The sequence below is a fragment of the Heterodontus francisci genome, unplaced genomic scaffold (assembly GCF_036365525.1).
Source record: "Heterodontus francisci isolate sHetFra1 unplaced genomic scaffold, sHetFra1.hap1 HAP1_SCAFFOLD_58, whole genome shotgun sequence".
NCBI classification, from domain to species: domain Eukaryota; kingdom Metazoa; phylum Chordata; class Chondrichthyes; order Heterodontiformes; family Heterodontidae; genus Heterodontus; species Heterodontus francisci.
The window spans coordinates 10715545-10736440 of record NW_027142006.1 but is presented as its reverse complement, the minus strand read 5'-3'; the positions used below and the strand labels follow the sequence as shown (position 1 = coordinate 10736440).

At 47.6% G+C, this 20896-nt stretch overlaps 1 non-coding gene across 1 annotated transcript; it reads right to left on the bottom strand.

Annotated features, from left to right (window-relative positions):
• Positions 1–576: 576 nt before the first annotated feature.
• Positions 577–659, bottom strand: trnal-uaa (transfer RNA leucine (anticodon UAA)). Its single transcript has one exon. It is a non-coding gene; the product is annotated as a tRNA-Leu (tRNA).
• Between the last annotated feature and the right edge of the window lie 20237 nt (positions 660–20896).

Genomic DNA, 20896 nt, shown 5'->3' with positions numbered 1-20896 from the left:
TTTGTTGTCACTTTCTTGTCTGCTGGTTTCTTCACTAAAGATTTCTTGTCTGCTGGTTTGTTCACTGAAGATTTCTTGTCTGCTGGTTTCTTCACCTTCTTTCCCACTTTTCCCTGGGTTTTCCTTCTTGCTGATTTTGAAGGAGCCGGAGGCTCCCTGTCCCTTGCTCTGCACCAGGGAGCCTTTGTTAACATTCATCTTGATACTTTGCTTGATCTGGGTCTTGAGCTTCTCCTGAGCGGTGGCAGACCTGCAAGGAATCAACTACCAGCCAGCGTATAAAGCGAGACCAAGGATCAGGGCCTTCAGTTACCTGGAGGGGAGTCGGAGAGGCAGCAGATCCTGTGAGGAACCACAATCCAGGAAGGATGAGAAGATCATTGTCAGGGTACAGAGGAGATTAAGTTAAAGATTTACCAGTTTATACGCAAGCGCAGAGCCAAGGAACGGTGCTGGGGCAGATCAAATAATAGGAAGCTGTGATCAGTTGGAAGGCAAGAGTGATTAAATGACAGAAGAGATGATGGTGCAAGGCAAAAGTCAGGGAAAGAATAAGTAACATTTTGTAAGCACAGATACCAGGAGTGGGGTTTGAACCCACGCAGACACACGTCTATTGGATCTTAAGTCCAACGCCTTAACCACTCGGCCATCCTGGCACTTTAACCCACCATTGAAAATGATATTTTATGTGATCCGGGTGCCATCTGGCCTTTGACAATATCAAGTTATGACTCCTCTCCCATGCTAAATTGGACCCTTCATTATTTATGAACCTCAATCGGATCACCCCTCAATCTAGGTTTCTCTAAGGTGTAGGGTCCCAACTCTTTTAGTCTAACTTGATAACCAAGATGTCTTATACTCGGAATTCGTCGAATGTCTCTCCTCTGTAGCCTTTCCAAAGCCTCAATATCACCCATCATGTGAGGAGACCAAGACTGGATACAATATTCCAAGTGAGTCCTGACCAAGGTTTCATAAAAGGACAAATTGGGAACATCTCGGATACTGAAGGAGTCCGTGCCCAGAAGCAGCAAGACCTGGACAACATTCAGGCTTGGCCTGCTAAGTGGCAAGTAACATTCACACCACATAAGTACCAGGCAATGACCATCTCCAACAAGAGAGAATGTAACCATCTCCCTTTGACGATCAACAGCATTACCATCGCTGAATCCCCCCACCATCAACATCCTGGGGGTTACCATTGACAAAAGCTTAACTGGACCATTCATATACATACTCTGGCTACAAGAGTAAATCAGATAGTGGGAATTATGTGATGAGTAACTCAGCTCAAGGCACGTGGTGAAATGCTCCTTAGTAGAGCTGGAGAAATGGACTGGTCAGGTGGGCAGAAAAGTGGCAAATGGAATTCAACTTGGAGAAGTGTGAGGTGATGCCTTTGGTGAGGTCAAACACAGCAAAGGAAGACACAATTAATGGGTGAATGCTGAGAGGTGTAGAGGAAGTGAGGGACCTTGAAGTGAATGTCCACAAATCCCTGAAAGTAGCAGGACAGGTTGATAAGTTGGTTGAGAAGGCTTATGGAATCCTTTCCTTTATTAGCCGATGTATAGAATATAAGAGCAGGGAGGTTATGCTGGAACTGTATCAATCATTAGTTAGGCCACAACTTGAGTTCTGTGTGCAGTTCTGGTCACCTCATTCCAGAAAGGATGTAATTGCACTAGAGAGGTTACAGAGGAGATTTACGAGGATGTTGCCAGGACTGGAAAAATGCAGCTATGAGGAAAGATTGGATAGACTGGGGTTGTTCTCCTTGGAATAGAAGAGGCTGAGGGGAGATTTGATTGAAATGTACAAAATTGTGAGGGGTCTGGATAGAATAGATGGGAAGGGTCTATTTACCTTAGTAGGGAGGTCAGTGACTAGGGGGCATAGATTTAAAGTGATGTGTTGAACAATTAGAGGGGAGATGAGGAAAGGTTTTTTCACCCAGACGGCTGTGGGAGTCTGGAACTCACTGCCTGTAAGGGTAGCTGAGGCAGAAACCCTCAACTCATTTAAAAGGTGTCTGGATGTGCACCTCAAGTACCTGAACCTGCAGGGCTACGGTCCAAATGCTGGACAATGGGATTCAGCTGGGTGGCTCGTTTTTTGGCCTGCCTGTGCTGTAAACTTTCTATGTTCTCTGATTCTATGCAGACACAATGGGCCGAATGGCCTCCTTCTGCACTGTAATAATTTTGTGATTTTTGACTCTCCAAAACTTGTCAACCATCTACAAGGCACAAGCCAGGATGAGTGCAGCACCAACAATACTCTAGAAACTCGACACTGTTCAGGACAAAGCAGCCGCCTTGATTGTCACCCCATTCACCACCTTAAACATTCACACCCTTCATCACTGACGCAGAGTGGCAGTAGTGTGTACCATCTACCAGATGCACTGCTGCAACTCACCAAGGCTCCGCAGATAGCACCTTCCAAACCGAAGACCTCCACCACCTTGAAGGACAAGGGCTGCAGATGCATGGAAACACCACCATGTGCAAGCTCCCCTCCAAGTCACACACCATCTGATCTGCAACAATATCGCTGTTCATTCACTGATGCTGGGTCAAAATCCTGGATCTTCCTTCCTAACAGCACTGTGGGTGTACCTACACCACATGGAGTGCAGCAATTCGAGAAGGGAGCTCACCACCACCTTCTCAAGGACAATTAGTGAAGGGTAACAAATTCTGGACTTGCCAGTGTCGCTCACATCCCATGAAAGAATATGCCTCATTTTATACTCAATTGTCCTCTGAATGCAGCCCAACCCTCTATTTGCTCCAACTATCACTTCACAGCATTGCTGCAGTACCTTTAGAGATCTGTGCACGAGAACATCCAGATCTCTGCTCAAAATTATTTTATTTTTTCCACCTACTTTAATGTTTTTCCCTGAAGGGTGTATGAATGTTGAGCATTCGCCCTGTCCACATGAATAACACTGCACTTACCCAAATTAATCATCATTTACCAGCCATGAACCCAATCTTCCAACACATTAAGATCAGCCTGAAACAGTCGAGTATCCTCTACAGTCTGAACACTCGCACAGATCTTCAAATCAACTGTAAATTTACAGATGGTGCCCCCTACACCTACATCCAGATCATTAATAAAAATAGTAAAGAGCAACAGTCCCAACACCGATCCCTGTGAGATACCATTGGTGACTGGTCTCCAAACAGATCCAGATCCATCTGTAACTACTTTCTGCCTACGTCCTGCCAGTCAGTTCCCAATCCAGATCAATATATTACCACTGATACCAGGGACTTTAATCTTATAGAGAAGCCTCTTGTGTGGAACCTGATCAAAATCTTTTGGATGAGATCAGCTAATTGAACACAGGCCGGGGATGAGGCCTAGGCCTGTGCTGCTTTGTGTGTGGGTCTCAGGACCACACAAGGTGAGATCAGCTCACTGAGCACAGGCCCATCCTGCTCTATATAGTGCTCAGTACCTCACCAAATGAGAATAACTAACACACCACAGGCCATGGAGCCTCGGCCCATCCTCCCCTGATTGCGGTTCAGTGCCAACCAGGTCAGATCAGCTAATTCAGCACAGGCCGGAGATGGAAGCTGGATCTTTCCTGCTCTGGGGACTCCGTACCATACCAGGTGCGATGAAGTAAAATACCACAGGCCGGGGATGGAGCCTGAGATTTCCCTGTTCTGTGTGGGGCTCTGCACAACAATCTGTGAGAAGAACTATCATCCCTCAGGCTGAGGAAGGAGCCTGGGCCCATTCTGTTCTGTGTGGATCCTACCACACTGAGTGGGATCAGTTAACTCAACACAGGCCATGAATACAATCAGGCCCCTTCCTGCTCCCTGTGGCTCAGTATCACACCAGGTGGCATCAGCTAACACAGCACAGGCTGGGGCTGGGGCTGGAGCCTGGGCCCGCCCTGCTCTGTGGGCTCAGTAACAACCCGTAAGATGAACTTTTTTCAAAAGACTTCAGTGTATTTATCTCTCTCCAACACTCTGAGGCAGCTTTCTGTGTTTATAAAGAGTGAAATTTATTGACTGGTCTCTTGGATCAAACAGGGTAACAGACAGAGGTCTGTGTGCAGAGGGTTTGGGAGTGAGCTCTGATTCCTAACTCTTTCTGGACTGTGAGGAATAAAGAATGAATGAGAGAGAGAGAATGTGGGAGAAGGGATGATGGAAGAATTTGTCCGTGAACCTGATTAAAAGTGGCTCAAACGCAAGATAATATTAAGATATCAAGAGCAGAACATTAACATAATCTGAGTTCCGCGATCTGGTCGGGTCCCATTCCCCTGAAGTGAGGAATGAACGGGTGGGGAAATTCCGCCTGGAGTTATATTTGTCTCCAATGAAGATGAGTTCACAGTGAGGATGGAATAGCTCAGTTGGGAGAACACTAGATTGAAGAACCAGGATACAATCCCTGGTTTCATCAGTTTTAATTTGGTGTCTCCATCAGTTTAAGTAGAGAGAATCAGAGGGGAGATTTTCCACTCTTGACCCCATGGGCTGAATTTTAAACTAACGGTGCGGCTCTCGGCAGAGACACCGTGAGTGGGTGCCGTTACCACACGAGTGAAATGTGGCCGGCCGACCCCGATCACGGAGCAGTTGACCAATTAATGAAGGGGAGGCGTGGGGCCCATGTAAACAAGGACCAGAGGCAGGGAATGAGGCACCGATGGCACCGACATCTGACACAACGGCAGGTGCTGGCGCCATATTGGAAGGACTGCCAGACCTGCATTCACTGCTGCCTGGTTTAAAGGAGTGTCTTCCTGAGAGCTCTCTGCTGTCCCAGAACCCGTTCTGCTGCCTCTGCTGTCCCAGAACCCGTTCTGCTGCCTCTGCTGCCCCAGGTCCCGTTCTGCAGCCTCTGCTGTCCCAGAACCTGTTCTGCTGCCTCTGCTGCCCCAGGTCCCGTTCTGCTGTCCCAGGACCCGTTCTGCTGCCCCAAGACCCATTCTGCTGCCTCTGATGCCCCAGGACCCGTTCTGCTGCATCTGCTGTCCCAGAACCCGTTCTGCTGCCTCTGCTGCCCCAGGTCCCGTTCTGCTGCCCCAGGACCCATTCTGCTGCCTCTGATGCCCCAGGACCCGTTCTGCTGCATCTGCTGTCCCAGAACCCGTTCTGCTGCCTCTGCTGCTCCAGGACCCGTTCTGCTGCATCTACTGCCCCAGGACCCGTTCTGCTGCCCCAAGACCCATTCTGCTGCCTCTGCTGCTCCAGGACCCGTTCTGCTGCATCTACTGCCCCAGGACCCGTTCTGCTGCCCCAGGACCCGTTCTGCTGCCCCAGAACCCGTTCTGTTGCCTCTGCTGCCCCAGGACCCGTTCTACTGCCCCAGGACCCGTTCTGCTGCCTCTGCTGCTCCAGGACCCGTTCTGCTGCATCTGCTGCCCCAGGACCTGTTCTGCTGCATCTGCTGCCCCAGGACCTGTTCTGCTGCCTCTGCTGCCCAGGACCCATTCTGCTGTCCCAGGACCCGTTCTGCTGTCACTGATGCCCCAGGACGCGTTCTGCTGTCTCTGCTGCCTGATAGGTAAGGAGCTGAATGCGAGCCTGCAGTGACCATGGTCCAATAGTTTAGCGATGCCTTCCTGCAGGTTCGCCTCCAGATGACAACAGATAGGTGGAAGATCCTCTTCCCCAGGGATGGGAGGTGGAGACCTGTCCACCTGACCAAGCAAAGCTGCTTTGAGATAGTCGGTGAAGTCAGCAGCCGTCGGGTCACCCCCAAGACATGGATCCAGTGCACGAAGTGGGCCAATGACCGGATCCGGGCTGCTCAGGCGCAAAATCAAAACACTTTGGACCCTTTGGACATTGCGCATGGCAGAGTGAGAGGGAGTGTTTGGTGGAAAGGGAGTGACCACCCAGTCATGTGTATTGGGGAAGTACAGCAGGACATGCTGCCTGAGGCTTGGCTGCATCTCGGTGGGAGGTGCACATCAGTCATTGTATAAACTCACACAGTCCCTCGAGAGGGGCCACATGCAGGAGGAATATGTGTGTCCACATCATGGACTGCTGGACTATCACCATCAGAGATATTGTGTTTGTCCCCGCTGGAAGACTAACTTTGTTGATCATTGTGGCTGCAGGAGAAGACAGCCCACAATCGGAAAGAGCATGTCAAGACTGGCAGTGGATGCCTTATCTCCATGTCCTCATCCCGATGGAGGAGGAGGCCATGGAACAGGCCGGGCAGCAAAGCAGCTGCTCCATAGCTGATGGAGAGACAGGGACACCTACCTAAGAGAGTGAATGAACATCTCCTGGGGCACAAGGGTGCATCCGCTGCAAAGGAGCCACACTGCTCATCTGTTCACCACTGCATCAATGGAGCTGCACAGTAGGGGTGGTCGGAATGTCACGATGGGCAGACCCTAACCCTTCAATGTCCCTGTTTTCACATGCAGGCTAGGATGAACGACAAGAGCGCAGAGCTGGAGAGACTGTGGGACAGCCAGACACCTCTGAGGAGGAGGAGGGAGCCTCAGAGGGTGCACCGTCACATCATTCCCCTGCACCCTCCATCAGCACAGAAACCCTCACTCGGTGGGTATCCACTTGCTGTTAGATTTGGGCACACAAGCTGGTGAGCACGTCACAGACAGGCCCGGGCAGATGACGGAGGCAGTGACAGCCGAGGCCACTGGCAGTTGGAAGTCTGTGGGAGGCCAGGCCCATGCTGAGTCCCAGGCTGATGACGTGCCTCTGGTGTCACCAGCAACACGGGAAATGCTGAAGCTGCAGCAAGAGGTCAGGCAACATCTGGCAGAGTTGCCAGAGGTTATGTGTACCCAAGTTCGGATGATGGAGGAGTCCATCCAGGCCTTGCATGCTGCACTGTCTCTGATGGGGGTGTGTCTAGCTTCCTTCCTTGAGAGATTGGTGACTCTGATGGAGAGCCAGATCCAGCCGACCAATCAGTGGCTGCCGGAGATGTGTGCAGACTTGCACTCCATCGCTTTGTCAATGAGCTCCATCCAGCGGTGACAAGGTGAGAGGGGGGACGAGGCACCTGAACTCTTCACCAGGTCCACATCCCTCTCAGGTCAGCAGCGAGTTACAAGTGTGTCTTATAAGGGGGAGGAGCAGCTGGCTGCTACATCTGGGGTCTCCTCTCAGGGTGCTCCTGTTGTGGACAGTAGCTCCAAAGCCCCTCTGCCAGTGACACAAGTGATGCCAGTGCCTGCCTCCATCATCCTCGATGACAGAAGGGGGTCCCTGTACCTGTGCAGGAGGCCCTCAGTGTGCCGGGGCCCTCCAGGCCTCAGGCAGCATGAGGACGGCCACCAATGTCATCCCAAGCCATGGGGCAGCAAGGTCAGCAGCCTGTCTCCACCTCAGCTGACAGAGCAGGGGGAGCACACGTAGGAGCATGCGGAAAAGATTTCAGAAGAGCACCTAGATTCACTTGGGTTCATGGTGAATGTGCATTCCAGATGGATAGGGTTGCATTTGATGTCACACGGAAGAAAGAAATGATGTTCTCTCACTATGTCTCCTTCCTATTGTTGATGCCCTTTGGGACTTCATTTTAACCCTTCCTCCCAAGGGGCTGGAAGTGAGGGACCAAGCCCTGAGTTCACAAAGCTTCGGCCTTGTCACTGTGCGATGTGTACCTGGACGCTGCAGTGCAGAAGGAAGGAGGCGACAACAGGGCTGCTTAAAGCTAAGACTTTATTGCTGTGGTTCCAGAAGGTGGTAAGGCTCAAAGGAAACTTGAATGTATAAGGGTGTCTCATGTCTCCCTTGTGTGTATCTCATTGCCCCTTTCCTGCTGTGCCTGAGGTTCTTCATCAGGCATTGCTTGGGCAGCATCCTCCTCCACATCCTCATCATCAGAGGAGACATCACACTCCACGATATCCTCACTTGTCAACACCTCACCCCTCTGTAATGCCAGATTGTGCTGTGCACAGCAAACCACCACGATATGTGAGACCCTCGCCGGGGCATACTGAAGGGCTCCACTGGATCGATCTAGGCACCTGAATCTCATCTTCAGGAGACCAATGGCCTCCTTGATGGTCGCTCGGGTTGACCCGCAGCAGGTGTTGTACCTCTCCTCTGCATCCGTGCGTGGGTTCCTCACAGACGTCAGTAGTCATGTCCTCAGTGGGTAGCCCTTGTCTCCAAGGATCCATCTCTGAAAGCGGATGGGGCCGCGGAAATGTTCTGGCACCTGGGAGTGCCTTGGTATGCAGGCGTTGTGGCTGCTTCCCGGGATTTGTGCACAAACATATGGGATCCATTTGCAGTGGTTGCAGGCCAATTGCACACTGAGCAAGTGGAAGCCCTTCCTGTTGAAGGCTGCTGGCTGGTCTGCAGGAGCCTTGATGGTCACATGGGGTGACACCCTACACCTGGGGGAATCCAGTGATGGCCCCGAATCCTATAGTCCTCTCAGCTTGACTGTTTGGATCGATGTGCACATAGTCACCGGCCCTCCTGAACAGGACATTGGTGACCTCCTTGATGCACTGATTCACCACAGACTGTGAGATTCCACACATATCTCCAGTGGATCCCTGCAATGATCTGGTGGTGCAGAAGTTCAGTGGCACAGTGACCTTCAGTGACACTGGTATCAGGTGCTCACCAAGTCCCATGGGGCACAGCTGCATCATGGCAGAGAGATCAGTGACGACCTCCGTGCAGAGGCGCAGTCTGTGGAGACACTGTCACTCGGACATCTGCAGGTAGTTGAACCTCAGCTGACGTGTTCCTCTGCCTCCTTCTCCAGCCTCCTGTTCGAGGCTGGCCTTCCTGTGGGCCCCCAAGCTGCTGTGGTGCCCCTGCTGGTGCCTGCGCCTCCCTCCCTTCCTCTCTACTCCTCCTCCTCCTCAATGTGAGCCTTGAATGAGGCCCATGACAGGTTGCCCCTCCCTGAGTGCAAGGCCTTCACAGTAAACAACACCCAGCCACATTTACCTCACTTGTCACCCTCAATGAGGTGGCACTGCCCCAATGGTACCCTGGTGTGGCTCCCCCTGCTGAGCTGGCACATTGGCCCCCACTCCTGACAGTGTTTCCCGATGCCCTTTCCCCCTCCACCCTTACTGCCAAGTTACGCTGCCTCACCCGATAGCTTCCCAGTGAAGCCAACACTCAGCTCCCACCTCCCAGTCACCTTCTTTAACCAGGCGAGGCTCTGAAGCCCCGTGGTTCCCGTGCACTATTAGTTCAATTGGATCCAGTGAATAAAATTGCTGACAATTGGACTCATAAATACTTTAAATGCCTTCTTGCCGAGTGGATGTGCGAAGTCTGCCCTCCATGTCAGCCGCCGACAGAAAAATCCGGTCCGACGTCTTCCATCCCTATTTTACACACCCCCTCCCCCTCCCCAGCCTCCATTCCCGTCTCCAACGGTCCCTTAAAATTCTGGCCCATGTCTCCAAGACTAATGGGAGTGAAACTACATCTGCTCCTTCGCCTGAACAGGGAGAGCTGCTCTCTCTGTGTTTAAAGTGAATGAATCTGATCTTTACCTTGTCTTACTGGAACGTTCACTGTCTGGAAATGTATGTTTGAAAATGTTTTCCTGTTATATTAATGGAGCAGAGGAGCAGATGTGAGGTACTGTTCAACAGAGAGGTTTGGAAGTGGGTGAAGGGGTGGAGTGACGGTGTGTGTGAGAGGCGCAGTGAGTTGGCCATTCTCAATAGAGTGTCAGGAATGAAGGTCAGAGGAACAGACCAGGCTGGAAACACAGAAAGAGCGAGGAGAAGCTGGTGTGAAAAACAGAGATTAAACAACGGGCTTGTTCATTTGGTTTGGGTCTGGTGTTCAGAATACCCGGAATCTGGGTTCACTTCCCTTCCAACTCAGCGAATTGTATCAACATTATGTTCATAAAACCATAGAATGATACCCAAAGAAGGAGACCATTTGGTCCATTGTGTCAATGCTGTCTCTTTGGTTGTGCTATCCAATTAGTCCTGCTGCTCAGCTTTTTCCTGTATTCTGTACATTTTTCCTTCCAGTATTTATCACAATTGCTTTTCAAAGTTACTACTGAATCTGCTTTCAAGTCCTGATCAGACAGTGCATTCCAGATCACAACACATCACTGTATAAAAAATCATTCCTCATTTCGCCTCTGGTTCGTTTCTCAATCACCTGATAAATACATCCTCTGGTTACTGACCCTTTTGCCACTGGAAACAATTTCTCCTTATTTAACTTATTGAAAACCTTCTTGATGATGTCACATACTAGACTGCCAGTAAAACTGAAGCCCATGGAATAAAAGAGACAATGACAGCATGGATATGAAGTTTGCAGACTGATACGAACATAGAAGCAGGAGTAGGCCATTCAGCCCATCGAGACCACCCCACCATTCAATATGATGATGACTGATCATCCACTTCAATGCCTTTTTCCCACATTATCTCCATATCCCCTATGTCATTTGTATTTAGAAATCTGTCAATCTCTGCTTTAAACATACTCAATGACTGAGCTTCCACAGCTCTCTGGTGTGGAGAATTCCAAAGATTCACAACCCTCTGAGTAAAGAAATTTCTCCTCGTCTCTGTCCTAAGTGGCTTTCCCCTTATGTTGAAATTGTGTCCCCTGGTTCTAGATTCCTCAACCGGAGGAAAAACTTCAATTACCCTGTCTATCCCTTTAAATATTTTGTAAGTTTCAATGAGATCACCTCTCATTCTTTGAAACTCTAGAGGATACAGTCCCAGTTTCCCCAATCTCTCTTCATAGGACAGTCCTGCCAACCCGGGAACAGGTCTGGTGAACCTTCATTGCACTCCCTCGATGGCAATGATATCCTTCCTAAGGTAAGGGGACCAAAACTGCACACAGTATTCCAAACTGCAGACCAACCAAGGTTATATACAATTGAAGCAAGATTTCACTACTCCTGTACTCAAATCGTCTTGTGATAGAGGCTAACATATCATTCGTCTTCTGAATTTCTTGCTGCACCTGCATGTTAGCTTTCAGTCACTTATTGACAAGGACACCCAGGCCCCTTTGTACATCTACACTTTCTAATCTCTTACTATTTAAGAAATAATCTGCACATCTGTTTCTCCTACCAAAGTGGATAACCTCACATTTTTACACATTATATTCCATGTGCCACTTTCTTGTCCACTCGCTAAGTCTGCCCAAATCCCCTTGAAGCTGCTTTGCATCTTTCTCACAACACACATTCCCACCTAGTTTTGTGTCATCTGCGAACTTGGAAATACGACATTTGGTTCCCACCTCCGAATCATTGATATATATTGTGAACAGCTGGGTCACAGTGTGGTGGTGAACAGTTGTATTTCTGTCTGGAGGAAGGTTTACAGTGGGTTCCCCATGGTTCCTCATAACTTCAGTTATGTGCAGAGACTGGAAAAGCTGGGGTTGTTCTCCTTGGAGCAGAGCAAGTTAAGAACAACTTTGACAGAGTTAGAATCAAGGAATCAAATGGTTACAGTACAGAAGGAGACCATTCAGTCCATCATGTCCATGACAGCTCTTTGCAAGAGCAAATCAGCTAATTCCACTCCTCTGCTCTTTAATTGTAACCCTGCAAATTTTCTCTATTCAGGTGTTTATCCAATTCCCTTTTGAAAGCCACGATTGAATCTGCCTCCAGCACACTCTCAGGCAGTGTATTCCAGATCCGAACCACTCACTCTGTCCCACACCCCTGGTACCATTGCAGAAAATCTCTTCTGTTCATTTCATCCCTCATAAATAATTGAAATGAAATGTTTATTAGGAAATGCACAATATAAAAAAGAGAGAGAAATAAATGCTGAGAAAAATAGAAGTCAATGTTTGGAAGGTAAAAAGAGCAAAAGATGTAACTTTTATTCTGGTTGAGTGAGAGGAATATATCACACTCTGGGGCTTTTTAAGAGGATTTACTGATAAACCTGGGATTTGAGAGGAAGCTGGTTCATGGTTTACAGAACAAATTCAGTCCCTGGGGTGGAGCCAACAGCTGCACCGTCCAATAACAGACAGGATGGGGACACTGTCTCAGGCCTGGTGAGCTCAGTCGATGAAAGCATGAAACTCTGAATCTCAAGTTTTTGAGTTTGAGCCCCACGGTGGGTGTCTTTTATTTCCTTTTTAGGCTGATTTTACAGCCATTTTCCAGCTCTGAATTCCTCGGCAGAGATTTCAACGAGTGTTTGAAATGAGATTCAACAGCAGTATGAGAAAGTCTCTCCTTGATTCAGGACTCTTACCTCTCTGCAGCATCTCACTGCTGAAGATTGAACTTTATCTCATTTCATTCTCAGCTCATAGTCAGTGTGGATCACTGGGACTTCTGGCTGTCTCCCACTTCACAATCCATCAGTGCTGAGAAATCAATGGGGAATATTACTCACATGTTGTAATGTTTTATAAATACTTGAATGTATTTCACACTGTGTCTAACAGTGTGAATCTCCCCTGGTATATCAGCTCACCAACACTTCAACAGAACATTCACATAATGTGAGCTCTGAGATCTGTTCAGATCCCATTCCCAAGACCTGGAAAGTGGGATTGGGCTGGATCGCTCTTTTTCAGCTGGCACAGACACGATTGCTAAATGGTCTCATTCTGTGCCATAAATTTTCTCCATTTTCTATGTTCTATGAAGTGAGGTGTGATTGGGAGGGGCAATTCCACCAGGGTTATATTTTCTACCAAAACAATGACACAAGGGATACTTCACTTTTTTATTCATTCATTCATGCGATGTGGGCATCGCTGGCTAGGCCAGCATTTATTGCCCATGAGAAGGTGGTGGTGAGCTGCCTTCTTGAACCATTGCAGTCCATGTGGGGTAGGTACACCCACAGTGCTGTGAGAAAGGGAGTTCCAGGATTTTGACCCAGCGACAGTGAAGGAACGACGATATAGTTCCAAGTCAGGTTGGTGTGTGGCTTGGAGGGGAACTTGCATGTGGTGGTATCCCCTGCATTTGCTGCCCTTGCCCTTCTAGGTGCTAAAGGTCACTGGTTTGGAAGGTGCTGTCTAAGGAGTTGTGGTGCATTGCTGCAGTGGATCTTGCAGACGGTACACACTCTGCAACTGTGCGTCGATGGTGGAGGGAGTGAATGTTTGCAGATGGGGTGCCAATCAAGCGGGCTGCTTTGTCCTGGCGGTGTTGAGATTCTTGAGTTGGAATTGCACCCATCCAGGCAAGTGGAGAATATTCCATCACACTCTTGACTTGTGCCTTGTGGATGGTGGACAGGCTTTGGGGAGTCAGGAGTCATGGATGAGTGAGAGGAATATATCACACTTTGGGGTTTTTGTAAGAGGATTTATTAATAAACCTGGGATTTGAGAGGAAGCTGCTTCATGGTTTACAGAACAAATTCAGCCCCTGGGGTGGAGCCAACAGCTGCACTGTAATTACTCACCTCAGGATTCCAAGCCTCTGACCTGCTCTTGTAGTCACGTTATTTGTATGGCTACCCATGGTAACCTCCATGATGTTGATGGTGGGGGATTCAGTGATTGTAATGCTATTGAATGTCAAGGGGAGATGGTTAGATTCTCTCTTGTTGGAGATATTCATTGCCTGGCACTTGTGTGGTGCGAATGTTACTTGCCACTTATCATCCCAAGCCTGTGAGACTGAAATAGCTCAGTTGGGAGTGTGTTAGACTGAATATCCCTGGTTCAATCTGGGGTTTTGGCAGTTCTCCTTTATTCTGCATCGCCCTTTGGTTTTGACTCTTGAGCTGCACAATTTACACTGAAATTATTTACCCAACTCTGAAGGCTGGATTGGAATAGAGAGATATCAAGGATGGGAAATATTTACATTGTCTGCTTTAGCTTATTCTCTATCTCCCTGTGTCCTTTCCCCCAGTTTTTGACGCTCTCGGGGCCGGGTGAACATTTGATTTGCTGCATATGTCCCAAACTGAAACCTTTTCCACATCTCTGGGTGGTCAGACTCGCTCTGTCTGTTTTTGCTGCTCGTGACCATTAACGAGAACAGGCCACGAGTTCAATGTTTATCAGCAAACGGAAGATAATTGGAAAGAATTCTGTGTTACTCCAGATCAGTGACAAAGATACAATGGATGTTATTCAAAATAAATTCCCTTTGACATTTTATGTAAACTTGTTTGCATCCAAAAGTTGGATTTTAAGTGTAACAAAAATGCGTCAAATTATTGACTGACCATGTGACAGCGCACATGGGGATCAAATCCACTGCCTTGTTGTTATCAACACTGCGTCCGAACCAACTGAACTAAGCGGCCTATGGACAGAGCCAGGTATGGGTTTGAGCCGCACGCTGGGCGGTTTTTTGTTTTATTTCTCACACTGGGTGACAGAGCGATTGGACAAACAATGGTCACATCACATCCCTGAAACATTGTTCTGATATAAAACAGTGTGAAATAAGAACTGAGCATGGAAATGGAACGGAACCAGAAATCAGGACTTTAATCTATTAAAGTTGATCTTGAAATTCAACCATTCACGAAACATTCCAATAGATCGAACTCTCTTTTGATATAAAATCCAGGAACTTGAGCTGCTGCAAAACACAATTGAGCCTGACGTGATTTGAACATGCAACCTTCTGATCTGGAGTTAGACGCGCTACCTTTGTGCCACAAGCTCACAGATAAAGCAAAGTGTTCCATTCCTGACAGATTTACTTCTTGTTTAGATTCAGTGATTGAAATTAATTCAATCCTCATCTGACCTCCACTCTGGAAAGGCCTGCAATCCGACCTGAACCTGACGGGACCCGACGACCTGTGTCGGGTTCGGGTCATGTCGGGTCGCTCTTCCGGTTCTGGCTTTCGGGCTCGGATCAGGTTGGGTCAGGTTCAGGTCAGGCTGGGTCCAGGTTGGGCTGAGTCCGTGTCGGACACACACAGGAAGTATTACATTTAACTTTGCTGGGAAGTTGAGTTTAATAAGTGTCAAAAGTTGAAAAGCCAACCAAAGCCAGGAGTCCGGGTCATTAAGGAGGGAAACTCTGAGTCTGCGCAGCGAGCAAGTGAGCATCTCTATGACGTCATTGCGCTCATGCTGCAGCTTCCTGCAGATTCGGAATCGGGAGGTAGATAAAGTGAACATTCCGGTGGTCGGGTAAGGCTCGGGTTAGTTTGGGCATCGGAATAAATGGAGATACTCGGGCCGGGTCGGGCTCGGGTCCAATGTGGTTCTGTCAGGTTCGGGTTGGGTATTTTTTCCTGACCCGAGCAGGCCTTTACCGCTCTGTCAGTTCAGTGCCTTATTTAAACTATTACTTGGAGTTCTGTTTTACAGGGTCTCGGCTGTTTAAGTGTTTCCCAGACCCACTACTCTGATTAATCAGACATTTTGCTGCTAACTGCTGCTGCTACAATTGAAATGTAAAAAAGAATTTCCAGTGACCTGCAACCAATGGACAAATACATTTCAGAAAGATAAAGCTCATTCACCAATCCACAAATGTGTTTTTCTGCTTATATTTATAAACAACTCCTTCTCTCCACTATGCGAAATATACAATCACTACAGTTATTTGAAAGTTAGTATAAGATGTTCCAGTTCATCAATTTTAAAACTGCAGCAGGTATTTTCCAGAAAACTTCTCTGTTGGAACCTCAGTCCCATTTAGATTGAAAGTGGACAATTAATGTATTCACTTGTTCATTGTGGACAGGTGTCTGACTTGGAATAAATCTCATTAACTTTCAATGAGGTGGCAGTATTTCTGTGCTCCCATTTTACACAGTCTGTCCTGTTCATGCACCATGTTTTTATTCTCCTCTCCCATTCTCCACAGGATACAGATTACAAGCATCATCAATCTAGCTGTTGAAAAGCATTGGAAGAATCTGGTCACACAGGTATTGAAACATTCATTTTCTGCCATTTTACAAGTTGGTTGCTTTAAACACAGTACAATGTGCAATCATCTTGAAAAGAGATTCTCTTCAATATCCAATACAAACTGAATTACAAACCTGACAGACAAACACAGGAGAACAAGTGACGAGTGAACACAAACCTCATGGTGCTCATTTTCAGATTTATTGCAGTCATCCGACAAAACAAGTGAAAGAATATTCCAGTGAAATGATTTGGAAAGTAGGTGTGACTTTTGTTGGTGCCTTTCTTTGCTCTGTTGGTGAAACTTTCTTGCACCTGACTCCTGTTCATGTCTCTGTTTCCTCTATTGAATGAGGAAGGAGGTATTTGATCAGAAATCAACTGGATTGTGTACCTTTGAGAGGGGATTTCTGCACCGTCAGGGCTGGAAACAGGAGTGAGTGAAAGACAATGTGTGGAGTTTGATTTTGTACAGAGGGAGAGCAAATCTAACAGGACTGTGAGATATTGGCCTGGATTTTACAGCCCCAATAGCGGTGAACTCAGACTTTCACTGCTATTGAGGGTCTGAACAGCACTGCAACTGCTGGTACATGCACACACTAACACCAGCATCTGGAAGTTGTGGTGGTGAGAAATGTGCTTAGAAGGAGCCTCTGATCATAATCGCACCAGCCCACTCTTTAAAGTGACAGGGACCTGTAGTTCAGCAATTTGGGCTCATTGCCCACAATGTACCCTGATTTTTACCTGGGTTGGATTAAAGCCGGTACCAACAGGCTCAGGGCTGCTCGGGAAGGACTTTTCTGTTGACACAACAGCTCCACTATTTCAGGAAGACACCGGAAGCAGCAGTTGTCAACTTTCAGAGGGAGTTCAGACATTTTAAATGTTGTATTTTATTTCTTAATTGTATGTAACTTTTTAGCATAGCCTGATCAGAGTTCTTAAATTTACATCTGACTTTTTATTAACAAGATTGAAGTGCTTTCAAAAGATCTCTAAATGTATATGACTTTTTATCAAGATTTACTTGGCTTCTTTGAAAAGACTCTTGAGCAAGATTGAAGTGACTTTTAAAAACTACATCTTATCCTTTAAAATCCTGCTTGCATGTAGATGACATTGGAAGATGACTTCAGAATAGCTTAGACTATCTTTCTAACAGGTACTGCAACAGCTGAAGACCTAATTTTCTGCAAAATCTGGTGAATTACCTTCCGGGAGCGGAGAGGAGCGGAGCAGACCTATATGGACCGAAATGAGGAGAACGCCGAGAGCGGAGCCTATAAATCCAATCCGAGGATCGAGGCCCAGTCTCTTACCTTCCAGGAGTGGAGTGGAGCTCTTCCAGTGTGCTGGAGTTTTGAAAAAAAAGAAGCCAACTGTGATGTCAGAGGAGAGCTGCAAGGTGATTGGTTGGTGAGTCACTGCTGTTAGTGTATTTAAATATCTTAAAGAAAAGGGCAAAGTTTTTTACTTGAAAAAAAAACCTCTGCTGATAAGATGAGTACTACTAAAGTGTTTTTTTTATTCAGTGTAGCTTATGAAGGACTTTAGATTGTCGTGGGTAGAACAAGGCCCCTAGTGTCATTAGTATTTATTAATTTAGGGAGTAACTAATTAATCTAAGGGTATGTCATGGCAGGAGAGCTCAGCCCCGTGATATGCTCCTCCTGCGCTATGTGGGGATTCAGGAACCCTCCCAGTCTCCATGACGATCATGTGTGCAGGAAGTGTATCCAGCTGCAGCTACTGGCTACTCGCATTATGGAGCTGGACCTGCGGGTGGTTTCACTGTGGAGCGTCCACGAAGCTGAGGGCGTCATGGATAGCATGTTTAGTGAGGTGGTCGCACCGCAGGTAATGGATGCACAGGCAGAAAAGGGATGGGTGACCACCAGATGGAATAGTAGGAGCAGGCAGGTAGTGCAGGAGTCCCCTGTGGCCATCCCCCTCTCAAACAGATACACCACTTTGGTTCCTGTTGGGAGGAAGACCTCCCAGGGGAAAAGAGCAACAGCGCGGTCCGTGGCACCACGGAGGGCTCTGCTGCACAGCAGGGGAGGAAAAGGGGTGGAAGAGCTATTGTGATAGGGGATTCTATCATAAGGGGTGCAGATAGGCGTTTCTGTGGCCGCAAACGAGAATCCAGGATGGTATGTTGCCTCCCTAATACTAGGGTCAAGGATGTTTCGGAGCAGCTGCCGGAAATTCTGAAAGGGGAGGGTGTGCAGCCAGAGATCGTGGTCCATATTGGTACGAACGACATAGGCAGGAAGAGAGATGAGGTTCTGCAAAGTGAATATAGGGAGTTAGGCAGAAGGTTAAAGAGCAGGACCTCTCGGGTTGTAATCTCAGGATTACTCCCTGTGACACGTACTAGTGGGGGGTAGGAATAGGAGGATTAGGCAAATGAATGCATTGCTGAAGACTGGCGAAGGCGGGAGGGCTTCAGGTACTTGGATCATTGGGATCTCTTCTGGTGCAGAGGTGACCTGTACAAGAGGGACGGGTTGCATCTGAACTGGAAGGGGACCAATATCCTTGTAGGGAGATTTTATAGTAATACACTGGAGGGTTTAAACTAGTCTTGCAGCGGGGGTGGGACCCAAAGTAGTAGTCTCTCCGATGAGATAGTTGAGGCAAATGGAGAGGTTAAAGCAAGCAAGTCCAGTAGGCAGGCCAGGCAGGGGCAGGACAGGGAGCGTGGAAGGTCCGGTGGGCTAAACTGCATTTACTTTAATGCAAGTATCCTTACAGGTAAGGCAGATGAACTCAGAGCATGGATCGGTACATGGGAATGTGGTATTGTAGCTATTACGGAAACGTGGTTGAGGGATGGGCAGGACTGGCAGCTCAATGTTCCGCGTTACCGATCCTTCCGGCGTGACAGAGGTGGAGGTAAGAGAGGAGGGGGAGTTGCACTATTGATTAGGGAGGACATCACGGCAGTACTTAGAGAGGATATTCCGGGGTGAATGTCCAGTGAGGCCATACTGGTAGAACTTAGAAATAATAAAAGGGTGATCCCTTTGATGGGATTATACTATAGGCCCCCCAATAGTCAGAGGGAAGTGGAGGAGCATATATGTAGGAAATCACAGATAGGTATAGGAATTATAGGGTTGTAATAGTAGGTGATTTTAACTTCCCTAATATTGACTGAGACTGCCTTAGTGCTAAGGGATCAGATGGGGAAGAATTTGTTAAGTGAGTCCAGGATAGTTTTCTGAAGCAGTACGTGGATGGCCCGACTAGAGAAGGGGCTACACTCGATCTCCTCTCAGGAAATGAGGATGGGCAGGTGGTTGATATGGCAGTGGGGGAGCACTTTGGGACCAGTGACCATAACTCTATTAGCTTCAAGATAGTTATGAAAAAGAATAGGACTGGTCCTCAGGTTGAAGTCCTAAATTGGGGGAAGGCTAATTTCCATGGCATCAGACAGGAACTCTCAAAAGTTGAATGGGAGAGGCTGTTTACAGGTAAAGGGACGTCTGGCAAGTGGGAGGCTTTTAAAAGTGAGATAGGAAGAGTTCAGGGCCAGCATGTTCCTGTTAGATGGAAGGGCAAGACTGGCAAGTTTAGGGAACCTTGGTTGACGAGGGATATTGAGGGTCTGGTCAGGACAAAGAAGGAGGCATACGTCAGGTATAGGCAGCTGGGATCGAGCGAGTCCCTCGAGAAGTATAGGGGATATAGGAGTATACTTAAGAAGGAAATTAGGAGGGTGAAAAGGGGCCATGAGATTTCCCTGGCAGATAAGATAAAGGCGAATCCTAAAAGATTCTATAAGTGTATTAAGAGTAAAAGGGTAGCTAGGGAGAGAGTAGGTCCCCTTAAGGATCAGTGTGGCAATCTATGTGTGAAGCCACGCGAAATGGGCGAGGTCTTAAATGAATATTTCTCGTCTGTATTTACCGTGGAGAAGGTCATGGAAGCTAGTGAGTTCAAGGGAGGGAACAGCGATATCCTGCAGCATATCAACATTACAAAGGAGGAGGTGTTGGAGGTTTGGAAGCGCATTAAGGTGGATAAATCCCCAGGGCCTGATCAGATGTATCCTAGGATGCTATGGGAAGCAAGGGAGGAGATTTCTGGGGCGCTGGCAGAGAATTTTGTATCATCGTTAGCCACGGGTGAGGTACCGGAAGACTGGAGGATAGCTAATTTGTTAATTAATAAATTAAATAACAAATCATGTCACCTCTTTCTCTTCTAAACTCTGGCGGAGACAAGCCTAGCTTGTCCAATCTTTCCTCGTAAGACAGCCCACCCATTCCATGTATTAGTCTCGTAAACTTTCTCTGTACTACCTCCAATGCATTTACATCCTTCCGCAAATAAGGAGACCAGTACAGTACTCAGTACTGCAGAAGAGGTCTCACCAATGTCCTGTATAGCTGAAGCATAACCTCCCTACTATTGTATTCAATTCCCATGGTGATAAATGATAACATTCTATTAGCTTTCCTAATTACGTGCTGGACCTACATACTAACCTTTTGCAATTCATGCCCTCGGACACCCAGATCCCTCTGCATCTCAGAGCTCTGCAATCTCTCACCATTTAGATAATATGCTTTTTTATTCTTCCTGCCAAAGTGGACAATTTCCGACTTTCCCACATTATACTCCATTTGCCAGGTCTTTGCCCAATCACTTAACCTATCTATATCCCTTTGTAGCCCCCTTATGTCCTCTTCACAACCTACTTTCCTACCTATCTTTGTGATCAGCAAATTTAGCAACAATACCTTCGGTCCCTTCATCTAAGTCATTTATATAAATTGTAAAAAGTTGAGGCCCCAGCACAGATCCCTGTGGCACACCACTCGTTACTTCTTGCCAACCAGAAAATGACCCATTTATGCTGACTCTCTATTTCCTGTCAGCTAGCCAATCTTCTATCCATGCCAATATGTTACCCCCGACACCATGAGCTTTTATTTTCTGCAATAACCTTTGATATGGCACCTTATCCTTCTGGAAATCGAAATACAATACATCCACTGGTTCCCCTTTATCCACAGCACATGTAACTCCCT